Raw genomic sequence first — 21,848 nt, forward strand, 5'->3', positions numbered from 1 at the left:
TATCATGTAACAGTTTATTTTGTGTTCATGCTAATTGATATTTAATTCATAGCAGAGAGATTATTTAATGGTATGTGAACATTCATGCAATTAAAAATATTTATTATATTTTTCTTCATATATATACATATATATACATATATACATATACATACATATATAGGGGAAGAAACCAACCGTATTATAAATTCTCTGAAAACAAGTCTTATGCAATTGCTTCTCAAGTAAATTTACTTTCTTTAAAAAGTCAAGTACATTTACATGCCATTATTGACAGAATCATAATAAAACCTTTTATAATTTAAACACTAAAAAACAATTAATGTAATCCTGCATGGATACTAGTTGACTGTTCCATTTTGAAATAATAATATGTTGCATTATGTAGCATACACTCAGGGCCGGCGCTACCTATAGGCAGAGCAGGCAGTTGCCTAGGGCCTCGGGCACGGAGGAGGGGCCTCCTGCCTCCACTGCCGTGACATCCCCCTAGCAAAATACTAGGCTCTTTTTCCATTGGATATAAATGAATTCACAGTGACTCTCACCTCAGTGACTCTTAGTATTGAAACCAACTATTGTAACTGTATCAAAGTGGGTCCCACCTTCTAAATAGATGAAAAAAAAAAGTTATGAAAATGCAACTTTTCTGCAGCTGACTGGCTTTAATTCATTGAATTATGATTGCGCCGAAACGAACATCCTTCATGTGGTGCAAAGCGAAAGGCTAAACAGGCACTCAAAGAAGTGCAGTTCGCAGGTGTGCGAGTTGTCATAATCTCTTTTGGACTGATTGTAATGTATTCTAAAAATAAACGTGTTCTGTCGATCGGCGTTATTTCTGGATATATCATTTGCCGAGTTTAAAAGAACGCGAGCGCCGTCGACGCGTCCAGACACTTTAAATTTGTGCGTAATTAATGACATCGAGTCAGGAGCGGAATATATACTTAAGTAAAAGCAAAGTTCGTATTCAAAGTAAAAAAAAAAAAGCTAGAGTATGCTATTAGAGCACTAGAGTAGGCTACTTTTTTTAATGTTCGAAAACAGTATCTCAACTGTCTGTACCTTTTAAATTCTGCTGTTTACATTATACCGCAATGCTACATACTTTCAGTTTTCAAACATAAATATTGTTGTTATATTTATTGAAAAATCAACGTACAATTTTATAAAGTAGGCCTAATTAAGTATTTATGCTTAAGTTTGTCACTTTCACTTTTACGATATAGTTGATTTGTGTAGGTTGTGTAGGTTTGTGAAAAAGTTCCATTACATTGTTTTAGAATGTTCTTCACACTAAGTAAAAAAAAAAAAATGGTTCCACACTCTAAAAAAAATGCTGGGTTGAAAATGGACAAACCTAGTGGTTGGGTTAAATGTTTGCCCAAGGTGCTGGGCAGTTTTTTTTTTTTTTTTTTTTTTTACCCAGCTGTTTAAAAATGACTATATGTCTGTCTTAAAATGAACCAAAAATAGGTCTGAAATTAAAAATCAGACATAATTACTAGAGGCAACAATAACAATCAAAAGGTGAACATTTATTAATAAGCAAAATGTTTATTGTTTAATTATTATTCATTAAACTTGTTAATAAATGTTCATTTATTAAACATATATTTTAATAAATGTTCATTTATTAAACATATAAATAACTGTTAATTTCCAGGATACTTTGGGTTCATTTTAAGCAAGCAATACAGTCATTTTTAAACAATAGTTGAGTTAAAAACACCCCAATTGCTGGCTTTGTCCCTTTTCAACCCAACTTTTTTTTTTTTTTTAAACCCAGCATTTTTAGAGTGCACTACCATTAACTGAAAGGTTCTTTGCGGAACCAAAAGTGGTTCTTTTATGGCATCACCGTAGAGCTTTGATCGGGCCCAACAAATCAAGCCCGACCCTACCCAAGCCCGAGCACGTTGTGTCCGAGCCCGGCCCGGTCCGACACGTTCACTGTAATTATGAGCCCTAGCCCGATTTAAACCCGACCGTTTTTAATATGTGGGCCGTTATAACCAGGGGCGGCGCCAGATTTTTTTTTTAACGCAGGTGCTGGTGTGCTAGATCATTAAGGCTACAGGGGGGAGCTGCGCAGTATATTATATATAAATACTATTAATAAATGAGCAAAAATTGGCCACTCAATATTAAATATTCAATTATTTTAATTATCATAATTAAAATTTTAATTTTATTAAATTGAACAAGCACAACATTCAGCATTCAATCAAATATTCTTAAAGATTAATTATTATTAATAATGTTACTTCAACATATTTTTATTTCAACATAATATGCGTGTGAGCAACAAGCAAGATGTGCATTTGTAAATTCGGTGACAGCGTGTGTTACGAGTTTCAAATGGTGTAAGTGTGACCGCGGTGCGCCGGCGCCTCCATGTCATTATTATATTGTCTGCTATATTGCTTTTTATGTATTAAATCCAGGCAATTGGTTAATGAAAAAATGTATTAAAATTAAGATACAATTTATACTAAACGAAATTCACTTTAAAGAAAATCTTTCTTCAAAAAATCCCTTAACAAACTTGAAACTAAATGTGCTTATTTAATGGCTAAAATACGTAGGCTACTACAGACTCTCTTTTTGTACAAATTGCAGCACATTCATTTAATTCTGAATTTTGCACATGTAAGTTGAAAGGCATTTGTTTGTGCATAGTAAAACATATCTGTAACATTTATCAAGTTCATAATTGTGCGTGCATTTATTAATTATTATCTTAATGAATAATACGACAAGGAAGAAGCATGTAAATTGCGTTGTTTGTTTATTCAGAAGTCCCCGTTTTTTTGCTGTCATAGGCGAGCAGCGTGCTGCATTTAGCTAATGTCACTCCCCACGACTAGTTTAAAATGTTTCCATACCTCCGATTTTCCACCAAACTTGCTCAAAGTTAATTCTCCTGTTTTAATTTTTTCTTTGCTTCTTCAAGCTCCATGTTGCATTTAAGCTACTAAATAGTATGCTACAGCACGCACAGCAGGTGTGATGCGTCACGCGTGCGAGACTGCAAGTGCAAGTGGACGAGACGCTGCCCATGACACGTGACGTGTTTTATCAAGGGCCCGACCCGGCCCGAGGACGGTGGCGTGAAATATCGGCCCGACCCGGCGGGTCGGGTCGGGTCCGGGCTCGGGCTCGGGCAGACAGAGAATCTAAGCTCTACATCACTGTGTAAAAACTCCCTTTTGGAACCTTTATTTTTAAGAGTGTATAGTGCATATTTTAAGTATTGCATTGCAATACATATGATAATATAGTTTAAATTGGTTCAAAAGGAGGGAAAAATCCTGTCCAAAAAAATGATTAAGGCATGTGTTAGGCTACTGTAAATAAATTACTGAACAAATTACTACCAAAAAAAAAAAAAGAGATTACCTAAAAATAAAACTATATTATATAGTAAATAAAACTATATATATATATATATATATATATATATACATATATATATATACAGCTATGGAAAAAAATTAAGTTAATTTTTTAATTAAAAATTTAATTTTTTCCATAGCTGTATATATATTAGCTATATAAAAATATAAAAATGTTAATAACAGATGTCAAATAAAAAGGTAAGGAGTAATAATATTTGTTTTATTAGGAGGGGTGTGGAGCAGGGGGCCTCCAACATAAAGTTTGCCTAGGGCCTCCAAATGTCTAGAACCGGCCCTGCATACACTGATAAGTTTCCTCAGTCTTTCTAATTAAAACATCTAAACATCCTTAAATTCACTTGAGAAGCAAAATTTTCTTAGATAATGTTTATTAATCGTTTTATACTATTTGAAGAAAACTTCAATTAAACTTCATACTCAAGATGTATCTTCTCATCTACAATCTTGCACCTCAAATAAGAATGTTTAGACATTTTTACTGGAAAAACAGACAAAAATGCTGCTAATGCTATTTCATGCATTCTGACTTAATTATAATGTTAAAGTGTTGGATTATCATGCTAAACATGGCCAAAAAATGAATTGAACTTCTGACAGAGTAGTTCTTTGCCAAAATTACTCTTTCAGATTTCTCACAGATTTTGGACAGTTTTTTTCAAGCAGGGCTTTTTATCATGTAATAAAGGGCGGAATTCTTTCGGAAGTCGATGGCAGCACAGGACTTGCTTGAGAAAGATTTGTCACTTTGTTTTTAGACAACAAAATCAACAATGTCACCAAAGAAGTGTGTGTTTGGTTGTGAAGGAAAAATAACCTTGCTTCCCAAAGAACCCAGCGTTAAGTGGAGCTGAGAGTTTTGTGCTCACACATTACATTGATGCGCTCTCGATATTTGTCATTAAAATAACCATAGAAACCACCTTAAATTAACTATTAAAACTAGGATAAAATCATGTCTGATAGTTGCAATCACTTTTTTATTGGTTAAAATTAATGGAGAATGTTTTTCCGTGGCTGCTCGAGCCCTCAGGATCGGCGCTAATGGTTTTATAAACAAGTCCCAGTTCTATGCTGGATTTACAGATCATTTGAAACTGAAAGATGGAGCGGTCACAGCGACAATGTTCCCGGTCATGAGTTGGAACCACAGGTGGAGAGTAAAACTGCTTCAAATGTCTGTTTTGTTGGCAATAGGCACATATATGCGTTATATATATATACGCTATATTCATTATAGTGATTGAAAAGTTATCCAGAGATAATGCAATGGTGTATTGTGTGTGTTTAAATACATTTGTTTAGCTGACCATTGATAGCTTGCAGACAATCGCTACGCAAAAGCTGTGCATGATCATCACTCTTTATCTTTGCCCAAGGCATGCCTCCAGGAGCTCGGCTGTTTTCGGAAAGACTCTGTACAGTGTATGTATCTTTTATAATAATAATTAAAAACTTTTTGGAGATATGAAGCATGAACTACTATTCTATAGGTACTCAAGATTAACATGAGATTGGCAGAAACTGTGTGTGTTATGTACCCTTTAAGAAACAGATCTTTGTAGTGTTTGAGGTTAGTTGTTATTTGTCAGTGGCTCTTGCCCTCACAGATGTAAGAGAGCGTACAGTCTGCATCATTCCACAGCCTCCGTCTTTCCTCAGTTATCCGAGCATGGATCTGCCCACAGTCCTCACCATTCACAAGGAAATCCCAGTCATCTGGTTGACCTACAGTATATCCCAGTGGCTGAAACAAACATCAAGAGTTAGATTAACCCTTTAACACGTACGATCACACCGGTGTGATCAGTCTTGGCTGGCCCCAGGAGCGTACGATCACACCGGTGGGATTAGAACGTTCAGCGCATTACGTGATCAACTGCCAAATTCAAATGTGCGTGCGCGCTTTAACTGGCGCTAAACCAGAGACGGACGCGCGCAGCGCTTTTCATATCACATATATGCAGTTTTCAACCAAATAATGTTCATTTCAGGTTTCAGACATTTAAATGCACACGAGTACTAACAAAACAATATATTTAGAGTTTGTAAAATACACAATGATGTCTATAGAAGCGGAAATAACAACCCTTTCCATTATAACTTGACAACACGTTTAATTCATATCAGATATACATTGTGAAAGTAACTTAAAAGCTTACTCTATTCTTCCCCAGTTCACCGGCACACTTACTTTCATGTATTTCGGGAGAAGTGGATAAATTCACGGCTTGTAAATCCAACAGATCCGATTCTCTGCGCGGTGCAAACTAACATGGCGGCACCCATCGCTCATATGGCTCAACTAACGCGATCGTTATAAAGGTGTTTAAACAGCAAAACACATCCACTTGCACATATTTGGCAATCGGAATATTAGATATTTCATGCTATAGTTAACAAATTTATGATATTTTGAATAAAAAAGGAAAAATTAAATGAAAGCAGATCATCATTCATACAGTGCTGCTGTGTGTCACATAACAAGCAATGACGCGTCACCATGGAAACCATAAAGTGATAAGTTCTAAATAACGGTCGCCTTAAAAAACTCACGCTGGGGGGTCAGACAAAATATTTGAAACTTACGTGCGAAAGGGTTAAAGTGTCTATTATGCTATTTTAAAAGTTCCTAATTTTGTTTTGGAGGTCTCCTACAACAGGTTTACATGGATTACCATATTGGTCTACCGCAGTGTTTTCCAACCTTTTCCAACTCATGGCCCACACGATCAAACACGTACGTTTCAGGGGCCCACTGCAAGAATTTTAATGGACCCCACTATTTATGTCACATAGTGAATTCCACATTTGCAGCATGTATGTGTCAGTTAATCAAAGAAGCAGTCTACACTGCACAGTAAATTTCTTTACATCATGTCCACACTTTGTTTGTTAAATGAGACTATTTGCAAAATTGTATAACTCAGCACTGAACAAAAACTCTGGCGTTTTGAATTTAAACACCTCTGATTGGCCATTACTTTCAAGAAATCAACAGATATGTCTTTGGCTACATTGCCCAACAGAGCAAAAGCACGTTGTGAACAGAATCATTTGCAGGCCGCTCATTTCATTTCGCTTTTTTTCAGTGGTAGCTGCTTGTTCTCTGCTCCCACACGTGAAGACTAGCGTGTCCCAGTGCTCTGTTGTCTTTGCACTCCAGCTTCGCTGCTCTGTTATGGACAAGTCCCAGGTAGCATTTGTTATCACCCTCCTGAAAGGGCCCGTGACTGGGCAACAGCTGTGTGGGATGCTTGTGGCTCCGTTCTGTGCCACATTCAAGGACTTCAGAGCTGAGATGATCAAGCTGTTTGACCACTCTGCTCAAGGCGATGAGGCAGCCCCCCAGCTGGCGCGGTTGAGTCAGGGCAGACGTTCAGTTACGGATTATTCAATCCAGTTGGCCACCTGTGACTGGAACCAGGCGGCTTTACATGCGAAATGATTTTGTCCATCAGGAACTGACTGAATAATTATGGTTTGCAATTGCTGTGATCTCATGTGAGTGACAGGTTGCCCCACCCTCAAGCTGATGAACAAGTCATCAGAGAAGAGAAGAGATGTTGCTTCAAGAGGGAGGAGAAGTGAAATTTAAAAAATAATGATGTTCACTGATAAATCATTAATAATAAATACTGCAATATTCCATACAAAAACAAGAATTGGCCATTTTAATTTTAGTTCCTGAATGAATCAATGTTGTTGAGCAAATTGGTTAAGTGAATGATAGTAAGTATATTTAGTAACTTGTAACTACATCACTAGATGCACTTTTACAAGTGTACTTAAGCGTAAAAAACATATTCATGAAAATATACTCTAAGTGACTTTTTTTTTCATTATTTCTTGCTTTTAAGATTTCAAGTGCACATTTGATACAATTGAGCACACTTCTTTTTCATAATGGTTGCCTCTCTCTTTCTCTCTTTCAGCCAGTAATAATGACAGTGATATGTTCATCTGCCAGTGTGACAAGGCTGCAGCGGAGTGTTTCGCTCAATCCTCCTATAATACCTCCAATAATCATCTGCCCTCAAGTGTTTGCAGTTCAGCATCCAGAGATCAGCAGCTTTATCACCACTCTTGTTGCATTCATGGTCACTCTCGCAGTACTTTATAGCAACAAAATACCCTGCAATCAGTGAACAATTATTTTTATTTGGCCAAAAATAAACCTTTTCCAGGCCATCTCATGAAATTCTCATCCTTTTTCGAGATAACTGAATTCTTGTATCAGCTGTGCAAATTGCCAACACTTGCTTGTGTTCCCAAAGAACAACACACACACACGTTTATTTTTGTGAATTGTGGGGACATTCCATGGGCATAATGGTATACTGTACAAACAGTATTTTCTGTCACCCTACACCTAAACCTACCCATCACAGGAAACTGTGCAGGAAACAAGTAATACACATACTGTATATTAACATCTCACATGATCACACAATTCAGAAAGTTGGCTTATTAATGAGCCCCACCCATCAAGGTTATATAATAAGTCCTATAAATAATCATCTTCAAACACCCGTTCATCTGGTCTTCACTATGAACACCTTTCTGTCTCTCGTGGTCCTGAGTGTGAGTCTGCCCACCTGTGAGTATATTTAAAATTGGATTTATTATTCATCTACTGTACAGGGGCGTATTGTTTTAATCATTTATTTTAAGTATGCAAGGCAATTATTTAATATAGATATGAGATGATTAAATATAGACATTTAAAATAATTTGAAAAATAGCATTTTCTAATTAGTCAGTCTAAAATAATAGCACTAAAGACTTCTTGCCCTCATTTATTAGATAAAATATATTTTATGAGAATGCTGTAATAGAACTTAAAGGGCTAGTCCACTCAAAATGAAAATTCTGTCATTATTTCGGTCCCAAAACTGTACGCTTTTCTTTCAACTGTGGAACATGAAAGTATATGATAAATGTATTTTTTGTTTGTTTTGTTGCTGTTGTTTTGTCCATACAATAGAAGTCAGTGGGCGTAAACACGGTCTTTCCGACATGACTTGAACACTGTAAAAAGTAATACGCTCTATCTATTCAATAGAATTGTGGCAACAGTTTACGAGCAATATTATTAATTAAATTCAACATATAAGAATTGAGTTAGAATTAATCAAATTAATTGCTTAAAAGTCAACCATTTAAAATGTGTAAAATTAGCAAACACCATTTCAAAAATCACAAACTGACAAAAAGCAAATAATCAAACTACCCAACTAAATGAAACACTGATCACCATAATGGTGACCAAATATTTTGAATACAATCAACATCAACATCTAAACCTCAGTTAATTCTTGTGTTTCTCTTTCCTTATGCTTGTTATCATCAGGTGTCTTCAATTTTGGCAATAAAAAATTAAAGAGTTCTTAATTCATCTTTGATGTCTGCCTGTTATTCAGATATTTTTGTTTAAATTTTACTCATTTTAAATGGTTGACCTTTAAGGAATCAATTTGATTAATTCTAACTCAATTCTATTTGTTGAATTTAATTAATAATATTGCTTGTAATCTGTTGCCAAAATTTTATGGAGTAGATATAGCATATTAATTTTTACAGTGAATGCACCATTTCTTCTGTGGAACATAAAAATAGTTCAGTTTCTTTAAAGAATATCCTGGCCTTTATTTTCCATTTAATGACACTGAATGAGAAAGGATGCAAAACATAAATCATAAAACCTGGTGCATGGTTCATATGACTTATGTGCTATTCCACATCTTCTGAAGCCATATGATAGCTTGGTGTGAAAAGACTGAAATTTAAAAGCATTTTTGCCTTTGTTAGACAGTTTAGTATGTATATAACAGTTGATGATTAAGTATCACAGTCTGTTATTTACATACTATTTTGATGCTATTCAGTTTGAAGCACTAATAAACTATCACTGTTTAACAGTGCTGGCTCTAGACTACCGTGCAGTGTGGCAGTTCAGGGAGATGATCATCTGTACCATCCCAAATAGCTGGCCTTTACTGGATTATGCAGACTACGGATGCTACTGCGGCCTGGGAGGCTCAGGCACCCCGGTGGATGCACTGGACAGGTCAGATTACAGAGACACTGGAATCAATCATTTGAATCAGTTTTGTCTGTCACACTTCTGCTAGCTCAGACTGAAAAGTTTAGTGCACACTTTATAAATTCAGAAAACTGCACGTTGCACAAATTAAAAACGGCATGAAACAGAAGTTGCAATAGTCTTTTCTTCCCTATTGTGACGTATATAAGAGGCAAATAAGAAATATTGTAGGACAGAACTTGATTTTGTCCATCAGTAAATGTTTGTATCATTGTGGTTTGCTATGGCTGTGATGTCATGTGAGTGTCCCGCCGTCGCACCAGTAAACACGTCATCAGAGAAGTTGCTGCAAGAGGGAGGGGAAGTTATTTTAATTAAAGATTAAAGGCATGTTAATTTGGGGGAAAAAATTAATAATGTGCACAGACGAATATAATAAATACCACAATATTCCATAAAAAGCAATAATTGATCATTTTTATTTAATGCTGACTTTATTTTTGTAGGCAGTAAAAATTAGTGCATTGCTATTTTGGTTGAGAACATTCTTAAGGAGCTTTTCAGAAAAAGTTCAGATTTTGGTATACCTTATCAGCTTGGCTCATGAATATTAACTGCCCCCAAGCCCACTGTATTCTCTGTTCCTCTAGGTGCTGTCAGGTGCATGATCAGTGCTTTTCAGACTCATGGCAGCATGATGACTGCTGGGGTATCTTAGACAACCCCTACACTGAAATCTATTCATTTTCATGCGACAAATCGGCAAAGAAAGTCACCTGTCAATGGTAAGTCCCAGATAACAAAAATATGTTAAAGAAATTTTTCCATCGTTCCCATTAGGTTATTAACATTTTATTTCTGAATGTTCTCTGTTTTTTAAATGTTTTAAAAACATTTTTTTCTTGGTTATGCTGACGTTAAGTGATCTATTAACGTTACTGGAAGAATGTTTGTTCATAACTCTGAGAAAACCTTGCCAGAACTTTAGGGAAGTTCTGAGAACGTTTCCTGTTTGCTGTAGGAAAGACTGTAGGAATCAGTAGGACAAACTGTACTAAATTATTCTATCTGAAAGCTGTTTGTAATTGAGACCTGAACTGCATCTGGATTGTGGCACATTTTTGGACTGCTGTTTGTTTTTTGTCTCTTGCAGCTGACAAGAATCGCCCCTGTGAGATGTTCATCTGTGAATGTGACAGAAAAGCAGCCGAATGCTTTGCAAAAGCGGGTTACAATCCAGAGTACGAGCACTATCCTAGTAAAAACTGCAAATGACCTGACACTTGTTAAAGTTTTAAGACTGTCCTTAAAGTCTCATTAAACTTAGCAATGGTATATCATGTAACAGTTTATTTTGTGTTCATGCTAATTGATATTTGGTTCATAGCAGAAAGATTATTTAATGGTACATTTATGCAATTAAAAATATCGGTAACACTTTCTATGAAGACCATGCTTATAATGAATTATAGCTCCATTTATACTTATTTATAAGCAAGTATTACTATTTTATAAACATATTTATAAAGATGTATTAAGACCTTTACCACATTGTAAGAACAGTTATAGATACGTTTATAATATTTTTATAATTACTTATAATTCATGCGTTTTCCTTTTCAATACGTTCATTATTAAGTCAGTCATATGGTTCCATGAATGTATTTATAAAGATGCAGCTTGCATTGCTATGATGTTATTATATTATAGATACAGTGACTTTTTATTCAAATTTATTTCTGTCAAATTAGTGAATATATTGTTATAAAACACCATGTTGTGTTCTTATAAATACTTATTGTGAGTATTAATAGTTAATGTTATAAATGCATCATTGTTGGCATTAAGTAAAGTGAAAATATAGGATGCAATTTTCCTAAATCAAATGTTAAGAAACACGAATATGTGCTCATTTTACACTTTAAGTTGCTTACTTGTAAATGTAACTAACGAACAATTCCTGTAATAATAATTAATCAGAAATCATTAATACAGACAATTGAAAAAAAGTATCTTTTTTAATGTTACATACTAGCAAAACAGGTAACATGCAGCATGTAACAAGACACAAACAATACCAGACAACTGGAATGAGCACAAAGAGGAACTTAAATACACAGTGATAATAAGTGCCCATCATTGCCACCAGAGGGCACTCCACCCTGGACTACACACATCATTTGGACTGCTACCCATTATACAATCACTCACTCACACATAAAAGACACTTGCACCCATACCTCGATGCGTAGTCTTGTTTAGCCCATCTGACATTTACTGAGCGTTTCCCCTGGATTCCGTATTCTTGTATTTGACTTTGGACTGTTACTCATTTCTGATTCTCTGCTGCCTGCCTTGACCCTTTCCTGTTCCTGGATTGTGTATGTTTGCTGCTTGTCCTGGGGCCTGTACCATGATGGTAGTTGAACAAACTCAGGGTTATAGGATTAGTTTCGAGTTGACAAAACCAAACCCCTCAAATCTGGCTTTGTTGGTACCATGATGCTGATCATCAACTTTCTCTGTCAACTCAGGCTTTGATCCTGAGTTTGTGGAGCGCATGCACATGAATGTGTGACATCAGTGGTGAACAGCCAATCACATGCCTTGCAACAGAGAGAAACTCTGATTCGCTTCTCATGAGAGAGCCAGCATGATTCAAAACTCTTTTGCTGAAGGTTAAGAGATTGAAGAAAATGAAGAATTTAAATGCATGTACACTATGGAAATACTTGTCCACGAAAGAGGACAAATAAAAGAAATGATGTTGCTCTATCAGTGCAAGTGAAACTTGTGAAGTTAGGTTATATAGTTGCTTGATAATATATAGCAATAGAGACGCATACTACATGTAAGGTCACATGTAGTCATTTTTAAAGAATGATCTATTGATTCTACAGCTTATTTATATTACATATGATATGTATATATTAATATTCATTTAAATTAAACGCTTAATAATAACTGTTAAACTAAAATTTCTGGTGTGCAATGGATTAATAATAATATAGATCATATTATAATTATATAAATCATAAAATAATTCTAATTATCATTAAAGCCAGACAATTTCATCTTTAAATATTTGTTTTTACTATGTCGTGACCTTTAATTTGAAGGAAGTGAAACTGGGGGCGTGATTGGATGTGTCACTGTTACTTTGCTCACATCTAACTGGTTCAATTTCGGTTTGAGATCTCTTATCCAGAACATAACCTGCCCCGGAGCAGGTTAGCTGTGGAGCGTAAGTTACTATGGTGATGAACGCTAAAAGCCATGTCACTGTCATGTTACCTAAAACCCAGGATTGGCACAAACTAATCTGAAAATTACCTGGCTAGCCAGCGAATCCAGCTTCATGGTACAGGCCCCAGATCTCTGCCTGCCTTGGGACTCTGATTGTTTGCTGCCTACTCTGATAACAATAAGACAACAAACAGCTGTGATAATTAATGGGGGTCCATGGAAACTGATGAGTGGCAGGAAACTGAACAAAGGAAACAGGAAACAGATTAATACAATTTAAAATCCATTAAAACTAACTAAACAAACTTGTGACATAACGCCTCCTCCAGGAAGCTTGAATTCCAAGGCTTGAACTCGTGCCATAACAGAAGAAATGAGGGAGGGATGGTGGGGGCTTTTTGAGGTGGGCAAGGAGGAGGTGAAGGACTAAAGGGCAGGCAGAGGGCTGGTAAAAGCAAACAGACAGAAAAAGAAGACAGGGAGGAGATAATGGTGGTAGCAGCCATGGTGGAGCTGATGGGACGAAACATATAGGAGATGACGGTGGAAGGGCCCATGAAAGAGTGGAAGTTGGTAGGATCCAGGGAATGGACGGCCGATGAGATCCCAAAGTGACCCAGGAGATGGCCATGATAGAGGCGACCCATGGTGGAAGTGATGGAGGGAGGAGCCAAGGTAGTCTATTGAGGCCCGACCGACTGTGGTCATGCAGGGAGATTGAGAGGCCCAGGCAATATCCAGTGGACTGAGAGACTTGGTGACACTGAAGGACATGGAGACCAGTCCAGGCAATGAGTGGCCGAAGTGGAACTACGGGGCTGAAGGACCAAGGTGACCCAAGTGGAGCCTGAGGAATGGAGGAGCCCAATGGAGGCGCAGGGGTGGAGGGATGGAGCACAGGAGACAGCCCGGAAGTCCATGGCGATGATGGGGCGACGACTGACCAGGTCAGAACCAGTGGGACAAGGGAGCCTGGTGGAACCGAAGGGAAGATGGTCCCTTCGTGGAGCCGAGGGCACGAGGAGTGGGAGGGATGGGAAGCAATTAGGCTTTCCTCCTCATATACCACCACCAAAATTCAGACTCGATGTCTGTAGTAGGTATTGGTTGGGTCTCTCGGTCTGCAGTGGGCTCTGGCTCCATATCCATCAGGAGTTTCCCTGGGGCATCACCAGCCGGATCTCATTGTCGAGTCCAATCCAAAACAGGACAGTTTTAGGGTTGGATGATATGACGAAATATATAACATTGATATAAGCGATTTAGACCTACCTATATTGTATTTATATAAAGCGTTCACAGCATTGCTTTATGTGTTTCCCCGGCGTCAAAATCAGGCATATAAAAATGTCAGGAAACACGATTCCTGGCTGCATGCCAATATCCATGGATTGTTATAAGGAACACTTTCAAGCCCAACCTTTAGTGTAATTGTTTGTTTTACTCACTTTTTCGCAGTTTCCCCTATTAATTCCAGTCATGCAGCAGGGTCTTTTGCCACTCAGTCCAGCTGAGGGAGCACGTTCAGGCGGGAAAGTGACGTTTATGCGTACCTTCTATACACTGAGAGGCATGTGTAACACAGAAGCTCACACAGCAAATATAACTTGCAAAATGGATCATTACAAACTATTCTTGATGCAGCATATAACATAGGTATGGCATGTATTTTGTGGACGTTTGCTGAAATTCTTATGCGCCCTCCAGAAACTTGCGTTCTGCAAGTGAACGGCGCCTTGTGGTGCCATCACAAAGGGGCACAAAATCGCTCTCACGGACCTTCTCCGGGTCTGTTCCTGGCTGGTGGAATGACCTGCCACGCTCTATCCGAGCAGCTGAATCTTTAGCCATTTTCAAAAAAATGCTAAAGACGTATCTTTTTCGCCAGCACTTGACCCAGTAATAGTAGCACTTACCTTGATTTCTATTTTCCTTCCATCTATTTGTGTATTGTGATTTAAAAAAAAAAAAAAAATTTCCTTGCTACGAGCACTTTACTGTCATAACTGTGACTTCACTCAGCACTTATGTACTGTTGTTCTCATGTTGATTTGATTGATTCTACTATTCTCATTTGTAAGTCGCTTTGGATAAAAGCGTCTGCTAAATGACTAAATGTAAATGTAAAATTCGATTCTGAATGATTTTGATAGCATGATGCATGGTTAACATGGCTAAAGCTACACACTGTTGGAGAGACTCAATAAAAATGAAGATGCATTTATGAATTATGCAGACTACACACGTTTTTGGGTTAAAAATGAAAATAACGGAATGGCTCTGGTCTCCGTGAATACAGTAAGAAACAATGGTAACTTTAGCCACATTTAACAGTACATTAGCAACGTTCTAACTAAACAAATTCAGGAAGAGAATTTGCAAACATCACAAAATGAAATTGGATCATGAACAGTTTGTATTGATCCATCTTTGAGAATCAACTTCAAATAAGTCTGGTGTTAATGACTTAAACATACTGGTTTATGAATTTATCTGGACACATTTCCTTCATAAATAAAATTACACAACTGCATTCTTAGTGGCTTAGATGCCAGGAGTGTATGGAGACTCGTATGTTTGCTATTATAGCCGACTGGTCAGTGAAAATGTTTAGATATAGCTGAGACAAGGATTTTTTTTTTTTTTTTTTTTTTTTTGCTCAAGTAAAAAACAAAAAGTTCAAAAGAACAGCATTCATTTGAAATTTAAAATTTTTGTTTTGTTCTTTTATTATTTTTACTTTTGATCAATGTAACGCATCCTTGCTGAATAAAAATATGCATTCATTTAAAAAAAAAACTCTTGCAACAAATTCTAACACGCTAACAATCAGTGTATGCTAGTTGCTTTGTTTTATTGTATTTTCTCAAATTTATCCAAAACAGAAACGTTACTACAGCCACATATTTTATTACGTGCGTGTCTAAATTGAGACAAACCTTTTTAAAACTTTTAGATGAATTTTGAATCTAAAGTAAAATAAAGTTTGATTTCAAAATGACTATTTGACTATTATTATTTGCAAAAACTTGCAATTTGAGGACATGATCGATTGCACAATACCGAACTGTTCACACTGCTGGACTTTGCAGACTATGGCTGCTTTTGTGTTTATGGTGGTCAAGGGTCACCAGTCGACCAGCTCGACCGGTGAGTCGATTTTAATTGTGGGAATGTGTTACAGTGTGTTAATGATGTTTATTTTTAATTACTTTTGTAATAATAATGTTCCCTTTCTAATGACCTGGTGGGTGTTGTTTTACCCATGATGACTGTTATGCCAAAGCCTTGAACCAAGAGTCCTGCACATCATTGATTGACAGTCCCTACACAAACACATATGACTGCCAGTGCGATAAGAAAACCAGAACGATCATGTATCTGGGTGAATGAAAATGAATCCTAGGATTCCATCCCATATCAGTAACTCAAGAGACATCCATTTTCAAATCTTTTTGTTCTATGTAAGTTCACAAGAAATATGTATCATTACAATCTATATTGCACAAACTTACAAAAGTCTTTTTTTCCTTTGCCAGCAATAGTTCAAGTGAAGCTGCAGCTAGATTAAAGTTGGCATGAAATAGAAGTTTTGATAGTGTTCTCTATTGTGACACATATCATTGTTGTTTGCTATTGCTGTGAACTTTTTTGAATGACAGGTTGTCCCACCCTCAAGCTGATGAACACGTCATCAGAGAAGATACGTTGCTGCAAGAAGTGATTTTTTTTTTAAATAATAAAGTGCACTAATAAATCATTTCTAATAAATACTATTCAATTTAAAATATTAGTTCTTGAATGAGTCACTGTTGTTGAACAAATCGGTTGAGTCAGTGACTCAATGACTCATTCACACGCTCCTGAATGGATCAGTATTTTTGAACAAATTGTTGTTTTAATGGCTCACTCAAATTGCACAATCCAGGAACATGTTGTACTTAGTGAAAACCTAATGTACAGAAAGACTCAATGATAATCCCCACCACTAATACACAGATAATCTCTCTGGAACAAACAGGTTCAGCTAATGTAGAGAAGAATGAAAAAGGTTCCAAAAACCAAGTATTTATTTACAAAACAAACGTCTAGGTTACTATTGTAACCCGTTACGTCGTTAATGGCCAATCTTGGATCTGCGTGTCTTGAATCGGGTACTATGTGTCTTTCTTGGATACTATGAAGTACAGGCTGTAAAACCCAGACTTCCTCTCGGCTGGAGGGACAGGCTTTATTGCTGTTGCAACACAGAAGGGTCGGAGACACAGGAATGCAGGTAAAAGGTGTTTATTGAACAACCAGATGAAACAACAGTGAAGCAGTGGAGCAGAGAGGACGCTAGAGAATACACACAAAGATGATGAACACAGAAGGAGAACTGGGAATAAGCTGAAGACAGGTAAGTAGTCGAATGGAGTCCTAGAGGTGAGCATGAAGGTAATTCTTAATGCTAACGAGACCGGACGATGACTGTGTTATGTGAGTGAGTCCTTTATACTGCTGGTGATTGCCGTGCTAATGAGGTGCAGGTGTGTGTGATCAGTATTCTGTTGAGGGAGTGTGCTGTGATTGGGTGATGGTGGAGCCTGGCACGTCTGTGACAGTACCCCCCCTCCACGGCCCGCTCCTGACATCGTGGTGGTCGGTCTCTTCCACGAGGGGCAGGTCTGTCAGGATGAGTAGCGTGGAACGTGTCGAGCAGGTTTGGGTCGAGTATGTCGTTTCTAGGTACCCATGAATGTTCCTCGGGACTGTAGCCCTCCCAGTCCACGAGGTATTCCAGGAGACCACCATGGCGCTGGGAGTCCAAGATGTCGTGAACTTGGTAGGCGGCACCATCTTCTAGGATGAGAGGAAGGGGGGGTTTGGCGGCTGCACCAGGCTCTGTGGAGACAGAAACAGAGGGGTGGTGAGGTTTCAGGAGTGAGACATGGAAAGTGGGATGAATTCTGTATTGTGGTAACTGGAGTTGATAGGTGACTGGATTGATCTGCTTCGTGATGGTAAAGGGGCCAATGACTCTGGGACTTAGCTTTCGGCATGGCAGACGCAGCCTGATGTCCCTGGTAGACAGCCAGACCTTCTGTCCTGGCTGGTAGTTGGGAGCATTGAAGCGACAAAGGTCTGCTGTCATTCTGCATCTGCACAGGGCCCGTTGAAGCTGGTGGTGTGCAGAGTCCCAGACCCTCTCGCTCTCTCAGAACCAGTGATCGACTGATGGTACATCTGATGGTTCCCCTGACCAGGGGAACAATGGGGGTTGGTAACTGAGTACACACTGGAAGGGAGTGAGTCCAGTGGTGGATTGCCGCAGGGAATTCTGTGCGTACTCGGCCCAAACAAGGAACTGGTTCCAAGAGTCCTGGTGGCCATGACAGAGGAAGCGACCGATCTCCTGGATCTTCTGCTCTGTCTGCCCTTTCGACTGGGGATGGTATGCTTACGGTCACACCTAGGAGAGAGAAGAAGGCTTTCTATACCCTGGAGATGAACTGAGGCCCTCTATCCGACACAATGTCTTCAGGAATCCCGTAGTATCTGAAGATGTGGTTGAACATGAGTTCAGCGGTCTCCATGGCTGTGGGCAGTCCCTTTAAAGGAATCAGACGAACAGACTTAGAGAATCTATCAATAATCACCAAGATACAGGTACAGTTATTGGAAGCAGATAGGTCGATGATGAAGTCTACTCCTAGGTGTGACCAGGGTCTGTTGGGAACAGGCAGAGGATAGAGTTTACCGAAGGGAAGATGACGAGGGCTTTTTGAGATGCTGCATTCCTTAGCTGGTGAGAGGGTTTCATTGACCCCAGGGTGGCCAGTGCCCAGTGAAGTGTGGGATGAGTGGATGAGTGGAGTGCGCCGTGTCCGGGTGATGTATTGCAAACCTGGCGGGCAACCCGGCGGAGTGTTGGTGGAAGCATTGGAGGAGGGCATGGTTTCTTTGGACCAGGTGATGGGACATACAATAAGTTTTGCAGGTAGGATGGGCTCATGTTCTTCTGTGTTTTCTTCAGTACTGTAGAGACAAGATAAGGCTTCCGCCTTGACATTCTTTGGACCAGGACGATAGGAGATGATGGAATTGAAAGGAGTGAAGAACAGCGCCCTATGCGCTTGTCGTGGGTTAAGTTTCTTTGCATCTCTGAGATACTCCAGATTCTTGTGGTCAGTTAACACAACGAATCTATGCACCCTCCAACCAATGCCTTCACTCTTCCAGGGTCAACTTGATGGTGAGAAGTTCCCTGTTGCCGATGTCATAATTTACCTCCGCCGGGTTGAGTTTGCGGGAGAAGAAGGCACATGGATGGTGTCTACTTGGATTCCCCTGCTGCTGAGACAATACCGCTCCCACTCCTGTGGTTAAGGCGTCTACCTCCATGACGAAAGGTTTATCTGCGTCAAGGTGAACAAGGCGGGGAGCAGTAATGAAGACTTCTTTCAGGGTGTTGAAAGTGTGGGTGGCAGCTGGTGTCCAGAACAGAGACTTGGGCCTGTTGCGTAGAAGGTTGGTTAGTGGACTGGAGATGATGCTGTAGTCTTGAATGAAGCGGTGGTAGAAATTGGCAAATCCTAGGAAACATTGGAGTTCTTTGATGGTGGAAGGTGTAGGCCAGTTCCTGATGGCATCCACTTCCCCCTCGTCCATCCGGATGCCACTGCTGTCAATGTTATATCCAAGGAACTGCACTGAGGGTTGATGAAATTAACACTTTTCAGCTTTAAGGAACAGATGGAACTCTCTCAGGCATTGCAGGACCTCCGCAACGAGGTGGCGATGTTCGGCCGGCCCTGGTGGCTGGCCCTGGTGCTCTTCGAGACACGACTGCATACGAGTGGCGAAGCATATGAAGAGTTGAATGAAGCGTTCGTGCCCGATGGAGTCCTCGGATGCAGCGAGATGCAACCGCACGCGTGGATCCAACCCCTGACGATAGGTGGTTAGTAATGACTGTTTGTTCCACCCACTGGCAGCTGCCAGTGTCCTGAACTGAAGAGCATATTCATTTACAGTCATAGAACCTGGTTTTAAATGATACTATTGCTCACCAATTGATGAATCCCATGCAGGTTTTCCAAAAACCTTGAAATGGGTGATGAAACTGGTGAGTGACTGGGTTATAGCATTCTTTTGAGATCAAAGAGTTTCAGCCCATCAAAGCGCCTTGCCATTTAACTGTGAAATGATGAATGCTACCTTTGAATGGTCATCGGGGTACAGGTGCGGTTGCATCTCCAGGACCAGTGAACATTGCAGAATCCGTTGCAATCCTCCGCCGAACCAGAGAAGGGCGCCGGTTTAGGCGATGAAGGAGTGACGGCAGTGTTAGTGGAGGTGATCGCTGGTGGACTGGAGGTGACTGTTCGGCGCAGAGCGTCAACAAGCTCCTGAAAGGGATTCGGGTTGCTCATGCTGGTGTTCTTCGGTTTTGGTCCAGCCTTCTGTTACAACACAGAAGGGTCGGAGACACAGGAATGCAGGTAAAATGTGTTTATTGAACAACCAGATGAAACAACAGTGAAGCAGGTGAGCATACGGTGAATCTTCAGGTGAACAGTGCTTATAAGGTGAATGAAACTGTCCTTTGTGTTGCAGAAATGATGAGCTGATGGATGGCTGGTGAAGTGGAGCAGAGAGGATGCTGGAGAACACACACGAAGATGATGAACACAGAAGGAGAACTGGGAATACGCTGGAGACAGGTAAGTAGTCGAATGGAGTCCTAGAGGTGAGCATGAAAGTAAGTCTTAATGCTAACGAGACCGGACTCTCTTTCTCTCTCTTTCTCTCTCTCTCTCTCTCTCTCTCTCTTTATCTCTCTCTCTCTCTCTGTGTGTGTGTGTGTGTGTGTGTGTGTGTGTGTGTGTGTGTGTGTGTGTGTGAGAGAGAGAGAGAGAGAGTCCTTTATATTGCTGGTAATTGCCGTGCTGATGAGGTGCAGGTGTGTGTGATCAGTATTCTGGTGAGGGAGTGCGCTGTGATTGGGTGATGGTGGAGCCTGGCGTGTCTGTACAATTTGCATGCTTCACCAAGAGGAAAGCAATTTCCTCCCGCAGGACAGGGGTGTCATTGCCGGACACCATGGTGAACAGGAACCAGCTGAACCTGGGGGGACGCTTAGTGAACTGAATCGCATAGCCGAGTCTGAATGTTCGAATGAGCCAACGGGATGGGTTGGGGAGTGCCAGCCAGGCCACCAAGTTCTGTACGAGTGGCACCATCCGGACTGGAGAAGTACCCGCAGTGGGGCAGCATGTAGCACTGAGGCCCAACCCGGGGAGGCAGAGCATGCACTCACATGGCTCCGAGCGTGACGGGGCAGGGAGGCATGGGGAAGGCCACTGAAATGAGCACACAGAGGAGCTTAAATACACAGTGATAATGAGACAACAACAAACAGCTTTTTATACTTAATGAGTGTCCATGGAAACAGATATGAGTGGTGGGAAACTGAACAAAGAAAACACAGGAAATAGGCAACAATGAATACAAACTAACTAAACATAATTGTGACAGACTGAATCTGATCATATGAAATTTTCACAATCCTATCACTTTGCTTCTGTCTCGCAGTGGTATGGATGTCCATCTCACACTTCTGATCCTTACTGTGACTCTGCCGACATGTAAGTATTCTTAATCATTTTATTACCTTTCACACCATACTAAACATTGATATATAGCATGGAGATACATTACAGTTTTCCTAATTTTATGTAAACTGATTAGAAGAAAAATTAGCACTTGATAACATGCTTCAAACATCCTACATAAAAATGTTTTTATACAGTATATTTGGATTCTTAGAGACACCAGTTATACACTAATAGTCAAAAACTTTAGTGTGTCATGATCCCAGCTCTGTGTCTTTTGTTTTGTATGGACTCTTGCACCACACTAACTGTTGCACTTCATAAATCAGTTGCACTGATTACACACACACGACCATAGCCAATCACACTCCCTAAATTAGCCATGGATTTTCTCTCTGTCACTGCCGAGTATTGTTTAGCATTTATGCTGTGTTAGCGTAGCTACTTTACGGAGCCAGTTCCTGGTCCTAGTCTGAGTTTGTAGTTCTAGTCAAAGTCTAGTCACATCTTGTTTTCTTATTGCCTGTTTCCTGATTT

At 39.4% G+C, this 21,848-nt stretch overlaps 1 pseudogene; it reads left to right on the plus strand.

Annotated features, from left to right (window-relative positions):
- Positions 1–7,880: 7,880 nt before the first annotated feature.
- Positions 7,881–10,810, plus strand: LOC125280064 (annotated as a pseudogene).
- The last annotated feature ends 11,038 nt before the right edge of the window (positions 10,811–21,848 follow it).

The sequence above is a fragment of the Megalobrama amblycephala genome, linkage group LG12 (genome assembly GCF_018812025.1).
Source record: "Megalobrama amblycephala isolate DHTTF-2021 linkage group LG12, ASM1881202v1, whole genome shotgun sequence".
NCBI lineage: Eukaryota > Metazoa > Chordata > Actinopteri > Cypriniformes > Xenocyprididae > Megalobrama > Megalobrama amblycephala.